Source organism: Ochlerotatus camptorhynchus, unplaced genomic scaffold (genome assembly GCF_037179485.1).
Source record: "Ochlerotatus camptorhynchus isolate MF236.1 unplaced genomic scaffold, CSIRO-AGI_Acam_v1.1 ptg000094l, whole genome shotgun sequence".
Taxonomy (NCBI): Eukaryota; Metazoa; Arthropoda; class Insecta; order Diptera; family Culicidae; genus Ochlerotatus; species Ochlerotatus camptorhynchus.
The window spans coordinates 208,321-229,983 of record NW_027040584.1 but is presented as its reverse complement, the minus strand read 5'-3'; positions in this window follow the sequence as shown (position 1 = coordinate 229,983).

Below are 21,663 nucleotides of genomic sequence, written 5' to 3'. Positions count from 1 at the left end.
GGCAGCTCCCACACCTGGACCCTACCAATCGACCCATCAACTCAACCGGGGACCAACGGCTTTACTTCCCGAATGAAGGCGTGATCAGATATGTTATGCCTTAGAACATGCCAGTGGCGCTGACTGAGATTGGACCCAGGCCTGCTGGGGTGAGAGAATTAATCTCGCTAACCACCGGCGCCGATATCTTTCAAGGTGATATCACGGCGAATGAGATCGACCCAAATTTGAGTTTAGTTATCTCAGAAATAAGAAATAAAGTGCAGGAACTCAGCGATGAGTAAATTTGCCACATGTTTTCCCAGGTTTTTCCAGGATTTTCCAGGGAAAAATTTCTGAATTTGATAAAAGTAAATATTGGATTCACTCGGTCTATTGGTACTACTCCGAGACTGAATAAAATTTTCATCAATTTCCTCATTTTCTGGCAGATGTTTTAGGTTTTCCACAGGAAACCATGAGACAAATTTACTCATCGCTGAGTTCCTGCACTTTTGGCGATTATGAGTGAACTAAACTCAAATTTGGGTCGTTCTCAATCGCCGTGTACGCAAAAGGAAAAGAGCCAGTGTCGCTACTTGATAGCAAACTACTCATAATGGGAGGAGTCTTTGTAGCTTTTTTACCACTTGGTTGCACATAATTCTGCTTTAACCTGAAAAGATATAAAAGAGCGCTGCTGTATGGCATTTAAAGGCATTAGCTCATTTTTGCTTCGGACGGCGTCGTGAACAGCAATAGCAGCAGTAAGGAAGGTGGTGGCTAGTCCACTCCTTCACACCTATCAAGCAACAATTGACTGGTCATGGCAAAGGAGGAAAAGGTCTGGTAAAGGAGGCGCCAAGCGTCATCGTAAAGTTCTTCAAGATAACCGCCATCGGTCGTCTGGCTCGCCGTGGTGGTATCAAACGTATCTCGGGTCTGATCTACGAGGTGTGCTGAAGGTGTTCCTGGAAAATGAGGTCCGTGATGCTGTCACCTACACTAAACACGCCAAGCGTAAGTGGCCATGGATGTCCTCTTCAATAAAACGGCCCTTTTCAGGGCCATCAAGCTTACATCAGTAAAGAGTTGGAATAGAATTTATCTCTGCTTGTTTGTCCATATTCAGAACCACAAGCCCCCAACGACCACACAAAATGCTCTCCAGAGTTGTAATCTTGTAACCAAACTTGGAAGCAGGGGTGCAAGTGATATTGATTAATTCTCTTAATCAACTTTCTCTTTGAAAAAAATTACTACAAATTTGGTACGCCTAAAATTAAAAAAAACGGAAAGAGTTGAGATAATGGATAATTGATCAAATAAAAGAACTAAATGCTCTTCACATTTATTCCGTCCACTAGCGGTCCTACGTCAAGCTTCCGTTCGTGCCCCTAGGCACAGACCCTTCTACTTTTTCATAAATATTTACATTTTTATATATATGCCAAAATTCTATAGCAGTAATTAAATTTAATGAACTGTAGATCCAGATGCCTGATTCTCTCGCTATAAAAAGCTTATTAAATTTAGGATAAAAGCTCTTGCGTATATTGTGTACAGATTATTAGTGTAAGGATTAAACGTAGATGGCCCACATATTTTAGAATTACGGTATACTGTGGTAATTCGTGCAATTTAATTGAATAAGTAGTTGTAAAGTCCAAGGAAAAAAAACGATGACTATTAAATTTGAAGCTTGATAGCTGATTTTGATGATCATATAAATCATTTCAATTTCAAGTCGGCTTGTGAGCAGTAGTGAGCTCAGTGATTATAATTTATCTTTCTTTTTTTTTGGAATTTATCTTGAGGTGTGTAATTGTAAAGTGAAGCTAAAAGTAGGATCTTTGTTAAACGTGCTAGAAGTGAACTAATTTCTATTGTTTCTTTTGTGTTTTAATTTAATAATAGATTCCAGACTTTGTGTATCACGAAGGGTGAACACACCGCTCGCGTGAATTTTCAGTTATAAATTAAAAGGTAAATTATATTACAATTTATTTTTTGTGTACATTATTCTAATATTCTTTTCGCGTTGGACATCAGCGTCCAACAGGCGCTTTTAATATACGGCCTAAAGGCTCGTCTTTTTCCGCCATCTTTTTTGATTGAGTGCGCGCGACGAAGGACCGGTGTGGAACTTCGCTTGGCCCGCCAGATTGCTGGTAGTCAAACGGGGTCGAGAAGAATCGACTGGCCTGCCTGCGTTCGTAAACGAATGATCGGGTAGAGTACCGGTCTTGCCGACATCCTCCCCCGCACCTTTAGTTCGGCCGCTGTTTGAAGAAGTATCCCCCGGCGACGCTAACGACTCGAAGCGTCCAGTTCGTTTTGGTCAGGAGACGAATTCGACCATCTCACCGTGCGACGGTGAACTCATCGCACGCCATCCGTGTGCCCCCGGCTGAAGATCACCAACTGACAGCCAACATTAATCCTGCGCAGGTATGTTCACCCATCGCCATGACACACAAATCAACACTTACACTTACACATACACCGCTATGCTGAAAGAAAAAAAATAATTAATATACATGAAAATGAATTTAACATAACTTACCTTTTGTAATTCATTCCTGAATCAAGAGCCCTGTGGTGAATCAGTCCATACGGTAATTCTTGCTAACCGTTCGCTTTGCAACATTTTCACTTCGAGCACATTCACTTTGCGTTCACTTTTCTTTATTTTACGTCCACCTCGGTTACCTTTATTAGCTTCATTGAAAAACCGTTGAGAATCCCAGGAGAATTTCGCTCATGCTCCTAGCAGTTAAGTCGGGCAACCTTATTAAACACGACCAGTGGTCTCTCGTTATCGAGAGTGGCGTATAAGCCACTGCGTTTGCAGCAGTTCTTACAGAGGACGTTCTACAACGGTTACACATTGCGTAATGACATGACGCCAAATCAGGCCAAAATACTACTTGACCTTCGTGCTGCCTGATCATCGGCAACAATCGCTTCTGGAGACATTCTTTAACGTATTTCTGAGTGTTCATCGTCTCCGTTGTGATGTACGGACTAGATGTTTTACCACACTCGCATATTGCCTGCCAAACCATAACCTTCTTACCGAATTTTTCAGTAAAAATTGCCTTCTCCGTTTCGGGGAAGTCCTTGCCTTCGCTTACAGTATAGAATTGTGGTCCGGGAAGCGTTTTGTAATCTAGTTTCACGTACGTTTCGTCTTTCATTATTATACACCCAGAATTTCGACACAACAACGAATCGTAGAGTTTGGTTTCACGGACGTGGCCTGTTTTGGGTTCCTTTTGGGTTTTTTCTGCTTCCGGTATGTTTTTAGCCCAAGTCTTTCTTTGGCACGCATGACGTTACTCGACGAGGTCCCTAGTTTTTTCGCAACATCCCGAACGGAAGTCGCTGGTTTTCGTTTGTAGGCATCCCTGATCTTTCTATCGATATCCGGACTTACAGAACTGGATTTCCGGCCACTCTTTGGCGCATCTTCAAACGTACACTGTTCTCTATATTTTTAATCGCAGTTCGTACCGCTCCGACGCTTACACCCTCTTCCTTGGCCAATTTTTCTCAAGGAGAGTCCGCTCACAGTGCACCATTTGTGCACGATACTTTTTCGTTGTTCCGGAGTAAGACCACGCATTTTGACAGGAAACACAAAACTGAGCACTTTTTTGATGCTATGTCATTCAGAAATGAGCAAACAAAAGGACGCAGCCAAAACATGTTGAAATATTTCATTATATTCAAAGTGACCGTTAAAATAAGGTGTGCTTATACTTTCTGGAACAGTCTATATTTAAATCTGCCAGGGACACCTCCTCGAGCCTTCGCCTTGTACAATTTTGGTCCTGGCTGCCCGGGGCCGGCCTTTACCTCCTTTACATAGGTTTCATCATTCATTAGTATGCACTCACCGGACTGGGTCAGAAGGTTGCCATACAGCTTTTGAGCAGGGGTTCTAACTACGGTATTCTGCTTGAGTGATCGATTTGGTTGTCTACTGACGCGGTATGCCTGTAAGCCTTCGCGGTAGTGATTTCGCTGCACTGTACTACGGGCGGCATCATAATACTCAAATCGCGATCGGACAAACCTGGGTTGGTACTGATGGACCTGGAAACATGAAGCTGACGGTTGACAGTTTACTTTGAGGCTTCCGATTCGTCGTCAAGGTTTCCCTGTACGTTTTGGGCTCGAACAATGTTGGAAAATTCAACACTTTAGCCGGGTTGAACGTGGACCCAGAAGGATTTTCCAAGTGACTGCGGACGATTTTTTTCTACGCTCTTCTTCTTCTTCTTCTTCTTCTTCTTCTTCTTCTTCTTCTTCTTCTTCTTTCTTTTATTTAACGTCGGTCTCTGTTCCGCAATCTAGTGCCAATCACCGACGGACATCGATTGCCATCCATTGACGGCAATCGAATGTGCAGGAAGGTAGCTTCCACACCTGCGTAGGATATCGCACCCAATCATACACACATGGGCTGGGACCAACGCACAGTGGTTCCTGGCTGGTCAAAAACCTAAAATTAAAGTTGATATTTTTTTATTTCAATATTTTTTTATCATTTTTAGATGTTAATAGTATCTTAAATTGAATGATTTGTGCAGTTCTGTTGATTACATATTTGTTTATGGTTTTTATAGTGTAGCGATATCACAAATTTTTGAAAAAAATCGTAATGTTTCTTGTTACTGTTTTGCGCAAATATAGCAAAAAAGAATGTGTTTTTTAACTTGGTTGCTTGAGAAGAAATGTTCCTCGGCTTATTTCACGTCAAATGGATGGTAAAAAAGAGTGTATGCACTGTTTTAAGTGACAGTTTCAAATAAAAAATTAGCAAAAATATACTTTTTTCACATTTACACCAAGCAAAACATATGACGGACACATCCGCCCACTATCCTTTAGTAACCAAATGATAGCTAGAAAAGCTAGCTTTCAGATAGGCTTTAATGTGTTTTGCGATTTTTTGCGAAAGATGTTGAAATTAGGAATAACAAGTAAAGTGTTCTTTGGAAAATATCCGTTTCTAAGTTAAATAATCTGCGGTGTATACTGTAGCAAGCTTCACAATGCCTTATCAAAGCACACCAACACGCACGCACATACACACACGTACCATATATCAATCTCTTATGATTCATGCGTTATGATTTTTTGAAACAAGCAGGTTAGGGTGGCCCCTAGAAAATCGGCATTCTTTAAATATCTTTTTATACGTTCATTTCTCGTGATGTTTTTATACTAGACACTTTAAGAACTTTTTATGGCACATATTTTTGCTAAGTTGTTATCTCTTTTATTTAAAAAGTTATGGCTAGCTTATGCTGAAAAATATTACTTTTTTTTTAATTAAATTAAATCAAAGACATCATATCAAGAAGACTGACCACTTTGCCAGAATCCAAGTAACAGATACAATATCGCTGCACTTGAGTGAAGGTGGAAGCAACGTATAGAAAAATGAGCAAATTCACAAACCTTTCTTCTGAGGATGTAATCTTTGCTATCAAATTCGTTCGAAGCATTTACCTTTGAGCGGCAGATGACGCGATTGTACCTGTCTCATAGCGTTCGTATGAGAAAATGGAAGAGTTGCCAGTCTTCTTGATTTGTTGTCTTCGATTAAATGCTTTATACAGTAAAAGCTCTTGCAGTTTTTTTTACAAAAAAATAAGAAAAAACGGTGTTTCCTATGAAATTAAATGTTTGAAAATCGGTTTGCTCCATTTTGAGATATTGACAATAGAAAAGAGCAATTTTTTCGAAGAAAATAGCCTTTAACTTTCTAATCAAAAAAGATAGTAACCTAGTTGCTTGAGAAAAAATATGCGTTATCAAAAGTTCTATATGTAATCAGAACAATGTTTTTACGAGAAATTAACGCATGAAGATATATTCAAAGAAACCCGATTTTAGTGGCCACCCTAACCTGCTTGTTTAAAAAAACCATAACTCATGAACCATAAAAGATAAAAACGTTGTGTTTTCAACAAATTGCTTTGAATTGAATGTTCTACAACTGTTTAGAACACTGCTTTGGTCTATCTCAAATAATAAAAAAGTTTGTATTTTTAATTCACCAATTTTATGGATCACCCTAATTTTACGAACATTAAAGATTGAACAAAACATATGAAGCAAGTTTACCTAAGAAACCATATACCTAAAACTGACGGTTTGGGCGCAAACATTTTTGTCTTCCTAAATACGGCTTTGGGACCATTGTGCATTGGTTCTGGCTCTACTATACTCCTTTTTGTGACGTCTTGTATGTCAAGTTTTCTTCGTACAGCTAAAAAACATCTATTTCAACTGTGTTATGCCTATTTGCAACAATTTTGAGGTTTTGGCCAACTTTTGTTCTAAGGGGAACCACTGTGCGCAACGGCTTTACTTCCCTTCCGAAGGAAGACGTGACCAGAGATTTTTATGCCTCAGAAAAATCCCACCGACCTCGGCTGGGATTGAACTCAGACCTATTGGGGTGAGAAAGCATTCACGCTTACCACTACACCACCGGCGCCGGCTACGCTCCTCTTGCATGGTGACATGGTGTCCAAAAGAAGAACGTTTTATGAACTGAAAAAATAACTGTTATTGTTATTGTTGTTTTCAACAAATAGACGTCGAAAGCTTCTGAAAACTTCCACTAGAAGCGCTGCAAAAGAGTTTCTTTCATTACTATGTGAGCCACGGATTAGTTCTTCGGGGTGCTCTTAAACGTGACATCTGGTAAAGTGGAATTAAACTCCTACCTATAGCAGATTCAATTTTTCAACCCCTAATTTGGCTCACGATTCAAGAATTGTTCTATTTCTGTTACTGGTTTTATGTGATGAATTTATTGATAACTAAGTCTGTTCTTTTTTTTATTATTATCTCAAAACTTTTTCGCCTCATTCGTGGTACCCAATGGAATCTACCATATAGATATTTTTGTGAGGTCTGTCGATTATAATAAAGTTTCCTCGGAATATTCAATACATTCTCGAGATCGAAGTATTAAATTATTGGTTCAAGAATACAAAATAAAAATCCTTAGTCGTGATTAAGAACATAAAAAAATAGGTCTAATCATCAAAAAATTTACAACTTTGAAAATTTGCGAATTATAAATGCTCTAGAATCTAGAAAGAATATTCTTAGTCCGGAATATTGCAAAATGTATTGTGCCTGGAATCCAAAACCTCTTCAAATGTTCCAGGATCATTTTTAAAGAAATCTTAGTCCTAAATCATTTAAACTTCCAGCACTGCAGTAGAAGCTCTCTCAAACATTGCAGAACCTACCACTGGCAATTCTGCGGCTAGATGCTAAATGAACCAAGCTTTAGCTATTGATCCTAACTGACTAATCTACAATTCTAGTGGTGAACAAGTAAATTTTTTGACAATTTTTTAAACATTTTAGGATTGGACGTCGCAGTGCCCTGTTCAATTTTGCTGCTGTTGATGACAGATTTTTTTTTCCCGTGTACAGCCATCGAAAGGTCTCAATAAATAACTGTGGAAGTGCATCTAGAACACAAACATTAGAGCAAGCAATAAACTAATATGCGATAAGCAATAAGCTTGAAATGCGAAGAAGAAGAAAAAGAAGAAGAATATCTGATTGAAATCCACAATCAAATATCCTGCAAGTATCATCAGGTACCTCAACAAATCCATTTCAATCATACTTCTAATGACACCCTAATGACCGACAGGACTTCATATGCCACGATGAAAGGATAATAACCCATGCAGGTGTTCTTCGCCCACCTGCTCCTAAATTTTATTCTATTTCCCAGATCTCGCGATATCAATTGAAACCGATCGGTGTTGTGGTGCGCCAATAAATTAGCCATTCCGAGGAAGTCTCGGTCCCGTTGAAAGCAGAACGATTCCTTGCGTGCCACTAACGATGTGAGTGAGGAACTGGCATACCTCTGGGCGCTTAGCTCCCCACATGAATTAGTAAAGCGCACCTTCCCGGAAATGCACTCGGGGAGGGGTCAGATCCCATTTGCATATAAATCTGTCGAAATGGAAATCGGTTTACGATTTAAAAGCTTCCTGCCTTGAACGCAACCCAGCAAGTGTCTCCGGCTCGGGTTTGTTCCGATATGCATAGGCGATAAGAGCAGTGGAACACTCCAACCCGCCTGGCTGCCTGACCAGCCATTCAATTCCAATTATTTTAATCAGAGTAATTTTCTCCCACCTTTTGATCGGACTTCGGTGCGGTGAAGTGAGCCTCCGGGGCCAAGTGCGAGAAAGTGCGTGTGTTCGGCAAAGGGTTAGATTCGGGGTGGGGGCGCTCTCGTCCAGGCAAAATGGACATAAATCAACAGGAAATTTCGAACCTGTTAGAGACACTGTCGCCTGTCACTAGTAGTGTCGTCCGGGGTTTGTGTGTGTGCCTGCCAGCAATGGGCAAAAGGATACCTCATCGAACCTACCTAGAGGACGGCTTGTTAACAGCAAATTGTAATTTATTGCTTTTGTGTTCGATACATTGTGCTCCCGGGATGGATAATTCGATGGCCCATCAACCTACGCTCAACGCAACGCACTCCCGGAGCCGAAAGGGTGAAAACCGAAAACATGTTAAATACGGTGACGTGTTGACAGGTGGTCAAAGCTATTTAGTGAATCCGGTCGGAAAAGTGCCAAGCTGCCGCACACTGTTGCGGTATGTGTGGTCAAACGGAGTTCGACCGCAGAAGGATTCTTTTTTTTTGTTTTGGTTTGGGCTTTGAGCAACTGGTCAGCAGACTACCGAGGTGATTTACTGCATTACGTAACAGCTGGATGCTAATTTGGAGGATGTCAGTGATTGAAGTGGATTTCGGATTCCATCGAGTTTGATAAACAATGTTGGAGTAGTTTTCGCTGGGTCGATGGGAAAATAACAAATAGCAACAATGGGGCTTATTACGGATGTCACTTCACGGTGAAAACTTGTCACTTGTCGTCACGGTGAAGTGATTCCCATTTGATTTGTACGGCAATCACGGCTCTTATTATGAGTATCACTTCCTTATCACCGTGTAGTGACACCCGTAATAAGGCCCAATATAAAATAGCAAACAGCAAATAGCTAAATTAGATTACCTTTCAAATTGGTACTTACACAACCATTTCGAATTGTCAAATAAGTTTGAAACTCACTTTTGGTAATTCTACCGCACGGCAAGCGTCAAATTTGCATAAAATGTTTAACCCTTTCATAGCTACGAAGCAAGCAGAAACGACGGAAACGACGATCGTCAGAAATTGAAAACAGATATCGCGCTCCTCCGGTGGCCGTTGAGGTTGGCGGGGGTGGCTCAAATAAGAGAGCATAATTTTTCGGAAAACAATGAATATTCAAATGAACTGACGCTAAACAATAAGTACCTAACCCTACAGAAGGTGCGATGGGATAATGGGTTTCCATTCATTCGACTGAAAAGCCGGGTATTTATTATCGCAGAGTAGGAGACCAATTTATGGCTGCGGTGTTTAAATTTAATAAACCTACAAATAAATAAGTGATAATGACTGGTGTCTTGGAAGTTTCTGCCCTCGTCGGGTCGCGTCGTTGATGGGCTTAGCATGTGTGGGGTTGATGATATGGTAGCGTATCCTCCCTTTCTTTGGAAAGACTCCTTGTTTCAGGGCATTCCGAATGCTAAAAACGTGTAATCTAATCTGGAAGTTATGAAGGAAGCGATACAATATATCTTGGAACCTGTTGTGAGGGAGGTTTACGGTTTATTTACAATGGTTTTGAGTGGAATGATCAAAGAGGAAAGGTGTCTCAAAAGTGTACTGAACTGAGACGTGAGATAAATTTAGGTTATAACGGTTAAGTAGATTGCTCGGCGAATAGTAGTGGACAACAGCTGATACGAAATAATAGTTAATTTTACGGCATAGTGTTTTCAATCTATGCCCGCAAAATCGTGAAAGAGCGTGTTCAATTTCCCGGCCCGGCTAGTCTTTTTCAGGGCAGAATTAGCTAAATTAACGGCAAAACCCCAAAACGTGTAAAATACTCATATAAACTGGAATCTTCCACTGGTCAACCTAGCGATCGACTAGAATACGAACAGAGCCCAAATAAATAAAAAAACCTTCGCCTGAAGGTTCTTCAGGCGATAACGAGTACTTTTAGGAACACTTGGACCAGATATCATATTCAATGTTTTACCTTTACATCAGCCTTTGGGCTTCACTTTATTAGTTCTTAGTGGCAGGGTTACTTCCACTCACTTGCTATAAAAAAATGTTTTTCGGAATTATGAAACCATGAAATAGTATAATGCTAATTATTACTTGTAAGTTACAAGAAGAGGTCATGAAGTATATGTTTGACACATAAAATCTGTCAATATTGCTTTCAGTGCGTCACAATCAGCGATTTTACGACTCGTGAGCGCTCACTCTGAGTGAACGCTCACGAATCATAAGATCGCTGATTGTGACGCTCTGAAAGCGAAATTGACAGGTTTGATGAGTCAAACACATACTTTACACCCTCTTCTTGTTACTTACTAGTACAACATATCATTATAGCATCTAATAATTGCATAATTCCGAAAAATATTTTTTATAGCGAGTGAGTGGAAGCAACCCTGCTTAGTGGCACTGAGCTACACAGCTAGTCTTCAGTCTAGCTATCTGTCTACAAATGATTTAATTAGGTTTAAAAAACTAACGAAAATCGCTGACATCACTTTTATAAAACAAAGTAAGGTATTACGCATTTTATCACTTCTATTCTTAGATAGTATAACACACTTAGGTATACACTTCTGCTTGGCAACAAGGCTTGACGATCTGATCGCTCCCACAGGTCTAACCGGAATGACCTTGGGTCATATCAAGAAGATCGTTTTCCATCGTAATATTTTAGAACTAAAATAATTTTTAACGTGTCCTGTTCTGATCATCCGATGTTCCATTTCAAAGCTTTTTGTAAAAGGTTAAAATTTAATCAAAAAATAGCCACCTGCAAAACAGTAGTACGATCTGAGGCTAATCAAAGTGAGTTGTCAATTTCTGCTGTTTTTTTTTTTTTTTTTTATATTTAGTTGCAAAACCCGCCACTACCATCACTCAAGGGTTGCAAAGTTATCCGATATAGCCTCAGATAGTCCAATCATTAAAGGTATTGTACTATCTAGCCAGATGCGACGTGTTCGAGGCCCGGTCCGGTCGAGGAAATCTTTCGGGTTGGACATTTTTTCGACTTCTATGGGCATAGAAGTATTATTGTGCTTATCATAAAATACACACATTCATGCACTGCCACAATGGGGACAAAATTGAAACAATGTGTTAAAATTCAATAACTTCGGTGCTCGCTGGAACAAGAGACTAAAAAATAGTCATTCTTATAGAAAAAAAGTCTAAGAAATCGATTGGAGTGGGTTTCATCTTGGGCACGATAGAGTAAGTTGGGGTTTTTCACAGTTTTGCCCTAAAATCTCCTATTTTGCATGATTTGAATGCTGTATCTCAAGATGCCAATGATATAGAAGAATGATTTCTTCGGAAAAGTTGATCAGGAGGTCAAGGACTGTGTGATGATGGACAGAACAATTCGGAATTCTTCCACTAGGCAGCGCTAGTGAGCATTTGAAGAGTATATGTTTGTGCTGCTGTATCTCAAGATCTTGACTATTTAGAGGGATGATTTCTTTGGAAAAGTTGATCAGGAGATTAAGGACTGTTAGATGATGGACAGAACAATTCTGAATTCCTCCACTAGGTGACGCTAGTGATTATTGAAAGTAAATATATTTGTGCTGCTGTATCTCAAGATCCTGACTATTTAGACGGATGATTTCTTCGGTAAAGTTGATCAGGGGGTCAGGACTGTTGGATGTTGGACAGAACAATTCGGAATTCTTCCGCTAGTTAGTGCTATATATGATCTTCTCTGGCTATTACGTCCCAACTGTAACTTAACGCCTGCTCTCAACTGAGTGCTCTAGATGCACTTCCACAGTTGTTAATTGAAAGTTTTCCAAGCCTGTTCGATTTTTACATGTGTATATTGTGTGGCAAGCACAATAATATACTATGCCCAGGGAAGTCAAGAAATTTTCCAATCTGAAATCCTAGACCAACCGGAATGCGAACCCAGCCACCTCCAGCATGATTTGCTTTATAGTCGCAGGCTCTACCGACCGAGCTTATGGAGGCTGATCTATGAATGTAATCAAACTAAAATGCGAGATGGTAGCCTAATTAAAAAGTTTTGAGGACAATTTGGTGAACCTAGAACGTCTTAAACATATCGAATTCAAACGTAAATAATGTGCATGATATGTTTAACCCTGTTTGGAGATGTTTTAATACAAAAGGGTTTGAATCAGTGAACCTGGATGAGAATTTGATCTGAACTCAAGGACAATTTGGAGAACCGTGAACCTCAATATCAACTATAAACGAACAGCAGAAACGGTATAAACGTGTTTCGGAAAGTTTTGTCGGTGAGATCATCGTGCAGATTTTAGTTGATCCAGTAGATCAACTAATCTGACCTCTAGAACAATTTGAAGAACCTAGAACTTCTAATACACCTTAAATTGATGTTGTTTGGAGATGTTTAGTTGCTAAGAACCTTGTATCAGTTATGGTTGATCAGGTAAATCATTTGATCTGAGCTCAAGACAATTTGGAGAACTTTGATTATAAATCAAAATAAATAAAAAACGATCCGCAGAAACTTTATGAACACCCAACAAACAATGTGTACTGATTAAAGGCTGAATAAGCCAATATTATGCTGAAGAAGCATAATTTTACCTGAATAAGCTCTTATTCAGCTTCCAATGTTTGTTGGGCATGTCTTTGTAGGTTTTGTCGCTGAGGACATCGTGCAGTTCATGGTTGAGCCAGTAGATCAAACAATCTGAACTCCAAAGCAACTTGGAGAACCTAGAACATCTCATACACCATCAATTACAACGAAAATGATGTGCAATATAGTCAGGGACCTGGGTGCATAAACTTGCAATAATTATAAAAAATTGCCAAAAAAAATTTCATTCTGTTAAAAAATGTCAAAATCAAGCGGAAAATATGAACCTCACTGTTTAAAACTTCTTTTGAATTTTCAACATTCTTATATGGTAGACGTCACTTATCCGTAGAAACAGTGAAAACATATTACTCTTTCTCCGAAAATGTATGGTTACGTCACTTTGTCTCCAGGCTTCCAAAACACATTTTTATCATGAAGAGAGTGTTTTCTGGTGTATCTTATACCCCGTTCACATTACAGCGTATATCACGTGATATACGCAGTCTAGCAATGAGCACTCATACATCTAGTTTTCACTGGAAATCCTATGTATGAGTGCTCATTGCAAGACAGCCTATATTACATGATATAAGCCATAGTCTGTCCAGGGTATTAAGGTATAGATTATGAATATGAAGAAAAGTGAAAATTGACCATGGTGGCGTTTACGTCACTTTGTCATCTCACGGCAGTAAGGGCCTTGTACCGGTTATGTCTGACCTGGTACATTATTTGATCTGAGATCAAGGACAATTTGGTGAACCTTGAGCATCATTTATACATCAAACTGATCATGAGCGATGTACAGAACCTCTTTGAACATGTTTGAGCAAGTTTCGACGCTGAGGACATTGAAGGCCTTGGTTGTCAAATTTTCTAAACTACAGAATGCTTTGGATGACCTGGAACGTCACTTGAGCTTCTTATATACATCCAAATAGATCAAGAACGATGCGCAGTAACTCCTTGAACATGTTTGGGCAGGTTTCGTCGCTGAGGTATTTTCCAGGACATTATCAAAAAGTGATGACCGGGTCATAGAACTTGTTATCAATTAGATATTTTACTTTGCTCGTCCATCATACAACAATCCTTGACCTCCTGATCAACTTTGCCGAAGAAATCATCCGCCTAAATAGTCAGGATCTTGAGATACAGCAGCACAAATATATTCACTTTCAATAATCACTAGCGCCACCTAGTGGAGGAATTCCTAATTGTTCTGTCCATCATCCAACAATCCTTGAATCCCTGATCAACTTTGCCGAAGAAATCATCCGTCTAAATAGTCAGGATCTTGAGATACAGCAACACAAACATATACACTTCAAATGCTCACTAGCGCTGCCTAGCGGAAGAATTCCGAATTGTTCTGTCCATCATCCAACAGTACTTGACCTCCTGATCAACTTTGCCCAAGAAATCATCCGTCTATATCATCGGTATTTTGAGACACAGCATTCAAATCATGTAAATAGGAGATTTTAGGGTAAAACTGTGAAAAACCCCAACTTACCCTATCGTGCCCACTCCAATCGATTCCTGAGACTTTTTTCTATAAGAATGACTATTTTTTAGTCTCTTGTTCTAGCGAGCACCGAAGTTATTGAATTTTAACACATTCTTTCGATTTTGTCCCCAGTGTGATTGGTTGGCATATAAAACTCTCAATTAATCAAATAAAGGCTGACTAGATGTAAATTGGTACGTCCCTCGTGCGCCACCAGCACGCCTTTGACAGTGGTTTGTTTACACTTCCATAGAGAACAACTGGTGCAAGTTTGAACAAAGTAGTCGATCGCGTTCAGAAATAACGTCAAATGGAACTCGGAAGAAGATATTGTACACAAACACCTGGAAAATCCGGAGTGGTCCGGTTCCAAGCTGGTTAAAGTACTGATCATACCGTAAACAACAGTTTGTCGAGTGCTCGAAACCTACAAGGAAACCCTGAGTGCGGAAAAGAATCAGCGGACCTACGAAAAAAACTGGAACCAGGGATCGTGAGCTGCACAGCAAGGTGTTGAGGTGCATTAAAGCCAACCCCGGTCTTTCGATCCGAGATGTGGCCAGAAGGTACAACACCAACTTTCAAACGGTACGGAACATCCTTGCCAGGGAAGGATACAAGTCGTACAAAGCCAGTAAACATCGGAACCGACACATGAAGCAGAATTCCGTGGCCAAAAAGCGTCCAATCTGTTGTACGACCGTGTTTTGACGAAACACAAGGGCTGCACTTTGATCGATGACGAAACATACGTTAAACTCGATTTTAAGCAGCTTCCCGGTCAAAAGTTTTACATTGCGACTGGACGTGGGTATGTGCCGGGACCATTCAACTTGCTGTTTGCCGACAAGTTCGGAATGATTTGGCAAGCGATTTGCAGTTGTGGCCTGAAAACGGAACCATTCGTCATACCCTCGACGACGACATCCCAAGTTTACATCGAAGAATGCCTGAAAAAGCGTGTATTGCCGTTCATCCACAAGCATAGGGGCAAAGCCATCTTTTGACCTGATTTGGCCAACTGCCACTACTCCAAGGTGGTTCTGGAGTGGTATGCTGCCAACAAGATCAATTTTGTTCCCAAGCTAATGAATCCTCCGAATTGCCCAAAATTTTAACCAATCGAAAAATACTGGGCAATTTCAAAGCAGCAACTTCGGCAAGTCAAGGACATCCAGCAAATGCGGGCAAAATGGAAGAATTGCGCTGATTCCTCTTGCGTTTTCACTGCGCGGGCGCTGATGGGTTCCATCAAGAGAAAGGTTCGAGATTTTATTCGAACTGGATAAATGTAACCATCTAATGTTGTAACTTGGAAGTTTTAATAAAAGTACTGTACAACAACCTTTAATGGACATTTTAAACTTATTGAATCATGAATTACAGGTCTTTTTGTGCGTACCAATTTACTTTTAGTCATCTTTTAAGTATGATAAAGATAGTGATTTTACGGCATCTTGAAAATGCATTGATTGAAAAACTCCCGAATAGTATTCGTTCAGAGCTTCTGATTTATATCTATATTGACAGCAGCTATACCGATAACGATTAATTACGCTTCGACCTACTGCAATTCTCTCAACCGTAACTTTTATCCGTTGAACCCTTTTGTCCCTAACTCGCCTCTATTCGATCGGGGCATCGATTTTTCAATTTTGAACACTCACTTTTTTTACGACTTTAATGACTTTTCAAATTTTTTAAACTAGCATCAAGTACCTCCCGAACAATGGAATGCCCCTCCATTAGAGGTGCAATCAGAGTGCAACTCTCTTTTATTTTATCTCTTCGCGGAACATGTTTCACCCCCTGACAGCGCAGAGTCACTCCGATCGATTGTGGAAGAAAAATGATGGGAAATTCTGGTCCTGGCTTTGCGACAGTTTCGTTCGTTTTGTAGGTAAGTGCTGTTCCAAAAGGGGTTATCGAATTTCGGTTTTAAAGATTTTTTTGATTTACGTTATTGGTGTTTTATTGAATTTACTTCGGTTCAACGTACATATGTCAGCCCTGTCAGTTGGGTGATAATTCATGCTTTGATGGATTCCTTCGTTGACAATAATCGAAATTGCGAATCGGCAAAGGGTGAGTATATTGAATGCGGTTGGTCGGTAAGAAGCATACCTTGTAATTAGCCTTCCTTATGTCGTTTAACAAAGGACATTCTTGTTGTTGTGGGGAAGAGCAAAAGCAAAATGCTTTCTTGCTGTCGAAGGGAAAAAAGGGTAAACATTTTATGGCACATTCCATGAAATTGTTCTTTTGAGCACAAGTTTCTGTCTGCTACCTCTTCCTCATTTCATCAAGAGATCGATGGACGTGGTAACAAAAGAAAGGAAAGCAAAATCTGGGGAATGTTTCTTTCGTTACGGCAGGAGAGATTATGGTTTACTGGAAGCCGTCGTCGTCGTCGTCGTAAACCAGGCAGGAGAAGTTAATATTATCGTCGATAATCGTTGCAGCTTCTGTGACATTTTATAGCCGTTATTACCTTCAATTATTTGTATAATACGGTGCAATGATGCTCATGGTGCTTTTCGTTGAACGTGAGTTTGATAGCTTCTTAGAGAAATTTCACTCACTCATATAAGTTACTTTTCTTTTAATATATGAGACCGATATTTGAAATGTTGAGCTTACAAATCAGATGTTTATTTACATATCAACTAACAAAACTAACTTTCAAACAAATCGATCTTGACGACAGTGCGGCGTCTAAGGAGTACATAAATACATACATTCACGAATGCGTCAATCTCAGGAAAAAGAGCATTCCACTGAGAGTGCATCATCGTTCAATAGATCAAATGGGGGGCACTTAAAAATGACTAGAGCGAAAAGAAATACAGCAACTTTTATTATTTATTGTTCGCAGACTGCATAAAAGTCGATAAACCCCTAAACTCACACATGTGCTCACACGTCTTTTCCCAATGTACAGAAAGCGACCGATAAATCATAACACGAAAGATGAGGTTTTATTATAATCATTATTGCCGCGTTCTGTCATTGCACACCGCGTTCAATGCGCTCGGAAGCAACAATAAAAAAAATAAAAGAAAAAAACTACACACTACTTTCGATGATGACACTTCACTTTTTTTTTAATCCCATTTGTTGTCTACGGAAAGAAACGTTGCTGCTTCTGTTGTGTAAATATTTATGGATAATCCTTTTCAGCGGTGATCGTCGTTATTTTATTCTTTTTAATTTTTACAACCCCCAGCCAGACGTTTCCCCTGGAGACGTGCCCCGGCGCAAGCAAGCGTGGAAAATTTTAAGTAATATTGAACCACGCGCTCGCTCTCTCGAAGACGAACCCGGGAGAGACGGAAGAATACTGGGTCGTAAAATTTGCGCATTGTTCGCCGCCAGCAATCGAAGAAATTGAAAGTGTTTTCCTTTTTTTTCTGCTTCCTCTAAATGGTACAAAAGTGACAAGGGAAATCATAATGATACCCGCATGATTTCACAGATCGGTTGCTAAGGCTACCGGGAGGAGGTTTTATTGGTGGATGGCATCTTGTTGCGCGCTGCTGGGCTGCGAAAAGGGGATTTCAAGCGAATGAATGACTGACAGAAGATGACGGATGGATGACACAAAAGGCAACAAATTTGCTCGCAATTATCTCTGTCATAAATGTGTAAATATTTATAGTTTACCGAACGATTGATCAGTGATTTGTTTGACGTGTTTTACTTTCTATTTGGTGCATCATTATGGTTTTTACGGGTGCCATGGAGATGACAGTCGTTCGATGTCGGTATAGCACCTGGATCGGAGGTTAGGCTGCTGAAACATGATCAGGCTCGTGGGAAATTAAAACTTGACAAAACATTGAATTGTGTCGACTCAACTTCAGCAGAAGTGAAAAAAAAACAAGTGAACCTCTCCGTCATGAAAGTTGTGAAAATTCCCAAAAAATACGTTTTTTTTTCAGTAGGTCCATCATTAGTTTTAAATTAGGTCTCTTAAGCAAGGAAGAGAGTGAAGGTTGTATTTTATGATAACGTAGCAGGCTGCTGTGTTTTCCTTATCAGAGATTCGGTACTTTCAAAATTGAACAAAATGTTGTTTTTTAGAGGAAATGGATGTACTGTCGGCCTAAATGCCCCTAATATGGGCCCATACATAAATTCAGCATTAGCATTAGCATTAGCATCGAACAAGTTGCACAATATCGTAGGTGGTACGAATTCAAAACTATTAAGAGCAAGACGGATATCTATTACTGGACAGATAGTAAGTAGGAAGTAATTACTATCTCCCAGATAAAGACATATCCCGCTCCAACAGTTAAGGATTGTCCTGGCCACGTCCTTACAACTGGTAGGGATAGGAAAGGTATGTTAGTCCAACATTTACTTAAGAGAGATGCAGAGAACTCTACGACCCCTCATAAATGTCTCGGGAATTTAGGAATTATGTTAGTAGGGAAGGTAAGCCATAGGATACACCCAGTCAGTGTTGCTTGGGCCCATACATAAATTCAGCAGTGGATTAAATTTTCAATAGCGACCAAAAAATCCATAAGTACCCTCCCAATGACGCGTTCATCTAGATAAAATTGATAAATAGTAGATTTTTAACGATGGGCCCAATTTTAAATCCATAGGCCAACAGTAGAGCCATTTCCCCTATGTCAGCGACGTAGGGGAAGAAGGGGTATAACGATCATACGGGGTTATTTAAGCACTCCTTTGTTATCATGTACTTTACAGCGCGTTCTAGTATCATGCAAAATATATGTACACGCAAACCAAAAATTATTACAATGAATGCTAGTTCCATTTCTTATCATCCTCTGTTCGTGAACATCGCAGCGAATGTTAGAAGTTGACCTTGCAGACGATGCACAGTGGGGATTTTGGCAGCAAAAAGGCTTGAAATTGTCTGCCGCTCAAACCACACATTGTAACATATGACTTCCTTTGGGAAAAATGTCAAGAATTTTATTCTGCATAATTTCAATCGGCGCACGCGGTGATAAGTGTATGTGTAGAGCCTATTTTGCCCCGAAATCCCATATTTTTCTGTAGTTCTTTCCCATTATGTTACTTCTCTGATTCAAATAGTCAGTACCCTTTATCAGAAGTAGCCAATTTGTCTTCTAGTAGTCAGCTTGTGCCTTTTAAAAACTATTGATAACATTTATAGGAGAGCATGGGGTCAAATAAGCCAGATTTTGTAATAAAATATAAAAGTTTTCCGAATTTAAACTCAATATTAAAAAATAAAAAAAGAGATGCTTAGAAAGTGGATTACAATAGTCTAAAGGACAAAACTGATTCAAATGCATGTTTTTTTGCCCGGTATCTCATATAAAACAATTAACTTTTTGTGAAAGATTTCTGATGACTGAACAGTTTCTGCCGCTGAAATGCTAACACGAGATTTAGGTTTTATTGCAGTAAAAAGGAATCTAAGCATCAAATGTGCTTGTTTTCATACTGTGTACGGACAAATATATACATGTTTAGCACCTGATTAACCCCAAAATGCTCTATCAATTGAATGCTTTTAAATTGGTTTATTGGCTTAAATAGAATATAACTTTCTTTGGAAATTTCCAAATATGGGTCATTCCAGCACAAGTGGGTACACCACCTGTGGTCGATGTCACCGATTTGAGCCAAACTTGACCAAAATGCTTATTTTGAGTTCTGAACAAACGCCTTTTTTGATTTTGCTCTAATAAGCCTAGATCCTTCTGGGCTACAACCCTGGATTTTCGAGATTTTAAAAAAATTAACTTTCAGAAGAGATTACTCCACAACCAAATAAGCTATTCGTGATCTTAGAACGTCAACTTGAAGGTTTTATTCTTATATGTGTAAAAACGTTTTGTTTTTGTTAAAGTAACTACAGTGAATAGACTGATTACCGGCAGGTATTAAAATTGTCAAAAAGTGGCCTATTTTCACCATGGGCGGGATTTTTTATTTCTTAATATTTTGGGCTCAAATTTTTACCACACTTTGGAAAACTCTTCTTCTTGATTTTTTTTCAAGGGCAAATGATTTGGACAAATAGTTTTTGAGATATGACCAGATGAGTGAGAGGTAGTTTTGAGCTTTTCTGGTGAAAAATCAATGCTATTTAGCAAGAATACTTTTTTTTATTATAGTTATAAAGAAAAATATTTTTATTTCACTGTCATGTTCTTCTTCTACGCATTTGAAGCAACGCATAGGAAACAGTTGCAGACTTATAATTAGTCTAAGTATTAGTATATATGTTTAGGCTTGCAAAAACAAAACAAGTAGTAAGTTGTGTTTGTGCTCAGAAGACAAAATTTGCCTAGGCACATTAGAGCAAAATCAGAAAAGGCGTTTGTTCAGAATTCCAAAATAAACGTTTTGGCCAAGTTTGGCTCAAATCGGTGACATCGACCACAACTTTTTTTAAATTCTGTACCCATTTGAGCTGGAATGACCCATATACCATTTGGAAGCCAGTAAGTGAGCTTTGATTAACTATTGAAAACATTTATAGGAGAATGTGGGGTCAAATAAGCCATGTGTCAAATGTACAAGTTTGCTCATGTTGAATGGCATATTAAAAAATAAATGTGATCGCTGTACAAAATGCTCAGTAAATTGGTTGCAATAGTCTATCAAATTAGCAATATTTTTAGACTATGCTGTCACTGAGCAGTGATAACCATCTTTGATTGGCAGAACATATATGTAGAATCGTGATCTGCACTTGTGCTTTCGGATTATGGACGGTAACCAGAAACACAACTTACTGTAGAGAAAGTTCCACTTTGAATGAATTTATTCTCCCTTTCTTCTCTCTGAACCTCTGTATATCACAGCCTACTACATCTCTCCTTCCTTCTTAATGAAATTGATAATATTCTCTCCTGCTGATACTAACCAACTCTATTACATTTGTATATTAAATAATCTTTCAAATATTCTGGTTTTCCAGCTTCACGACGTCTTCTAGTCCTAATAGGTCCAGTAGATGTTGATTGAACCGGAGTATCTACTGCTTCCTGTTCGTGTGGTTCTTCCGATGTATTTTCATCCAAGTTCACGATTTCATCGAAAACTAATGCTGGTTCTTCAAGGTTGAAGAAACAGCTACTACGAGTTAACTGTTTAGTATGATTGATATGTCTGTCATACTCAATACCGGTTTCCAGTTTCCAGTCGCGTTCCATTTTTCTTTGTAACTATGTACGGCTGTGGATCAAAAGTAGGCGTTAACTTGTTACGTTTCGAGAAATTCTTAACTACTACGTGGTCTTCAACATCAATCACTGAATGTTTAGCTCGTCTTCGGTTGTCACCATATATCCTACCCTTTTCCTTCTTTGTTCGATCGGTTTCTTTTATTTTAGCGTATACTTCTCTTTCATTTTCAACGGTAAGGTTGGGTAATTTATCCT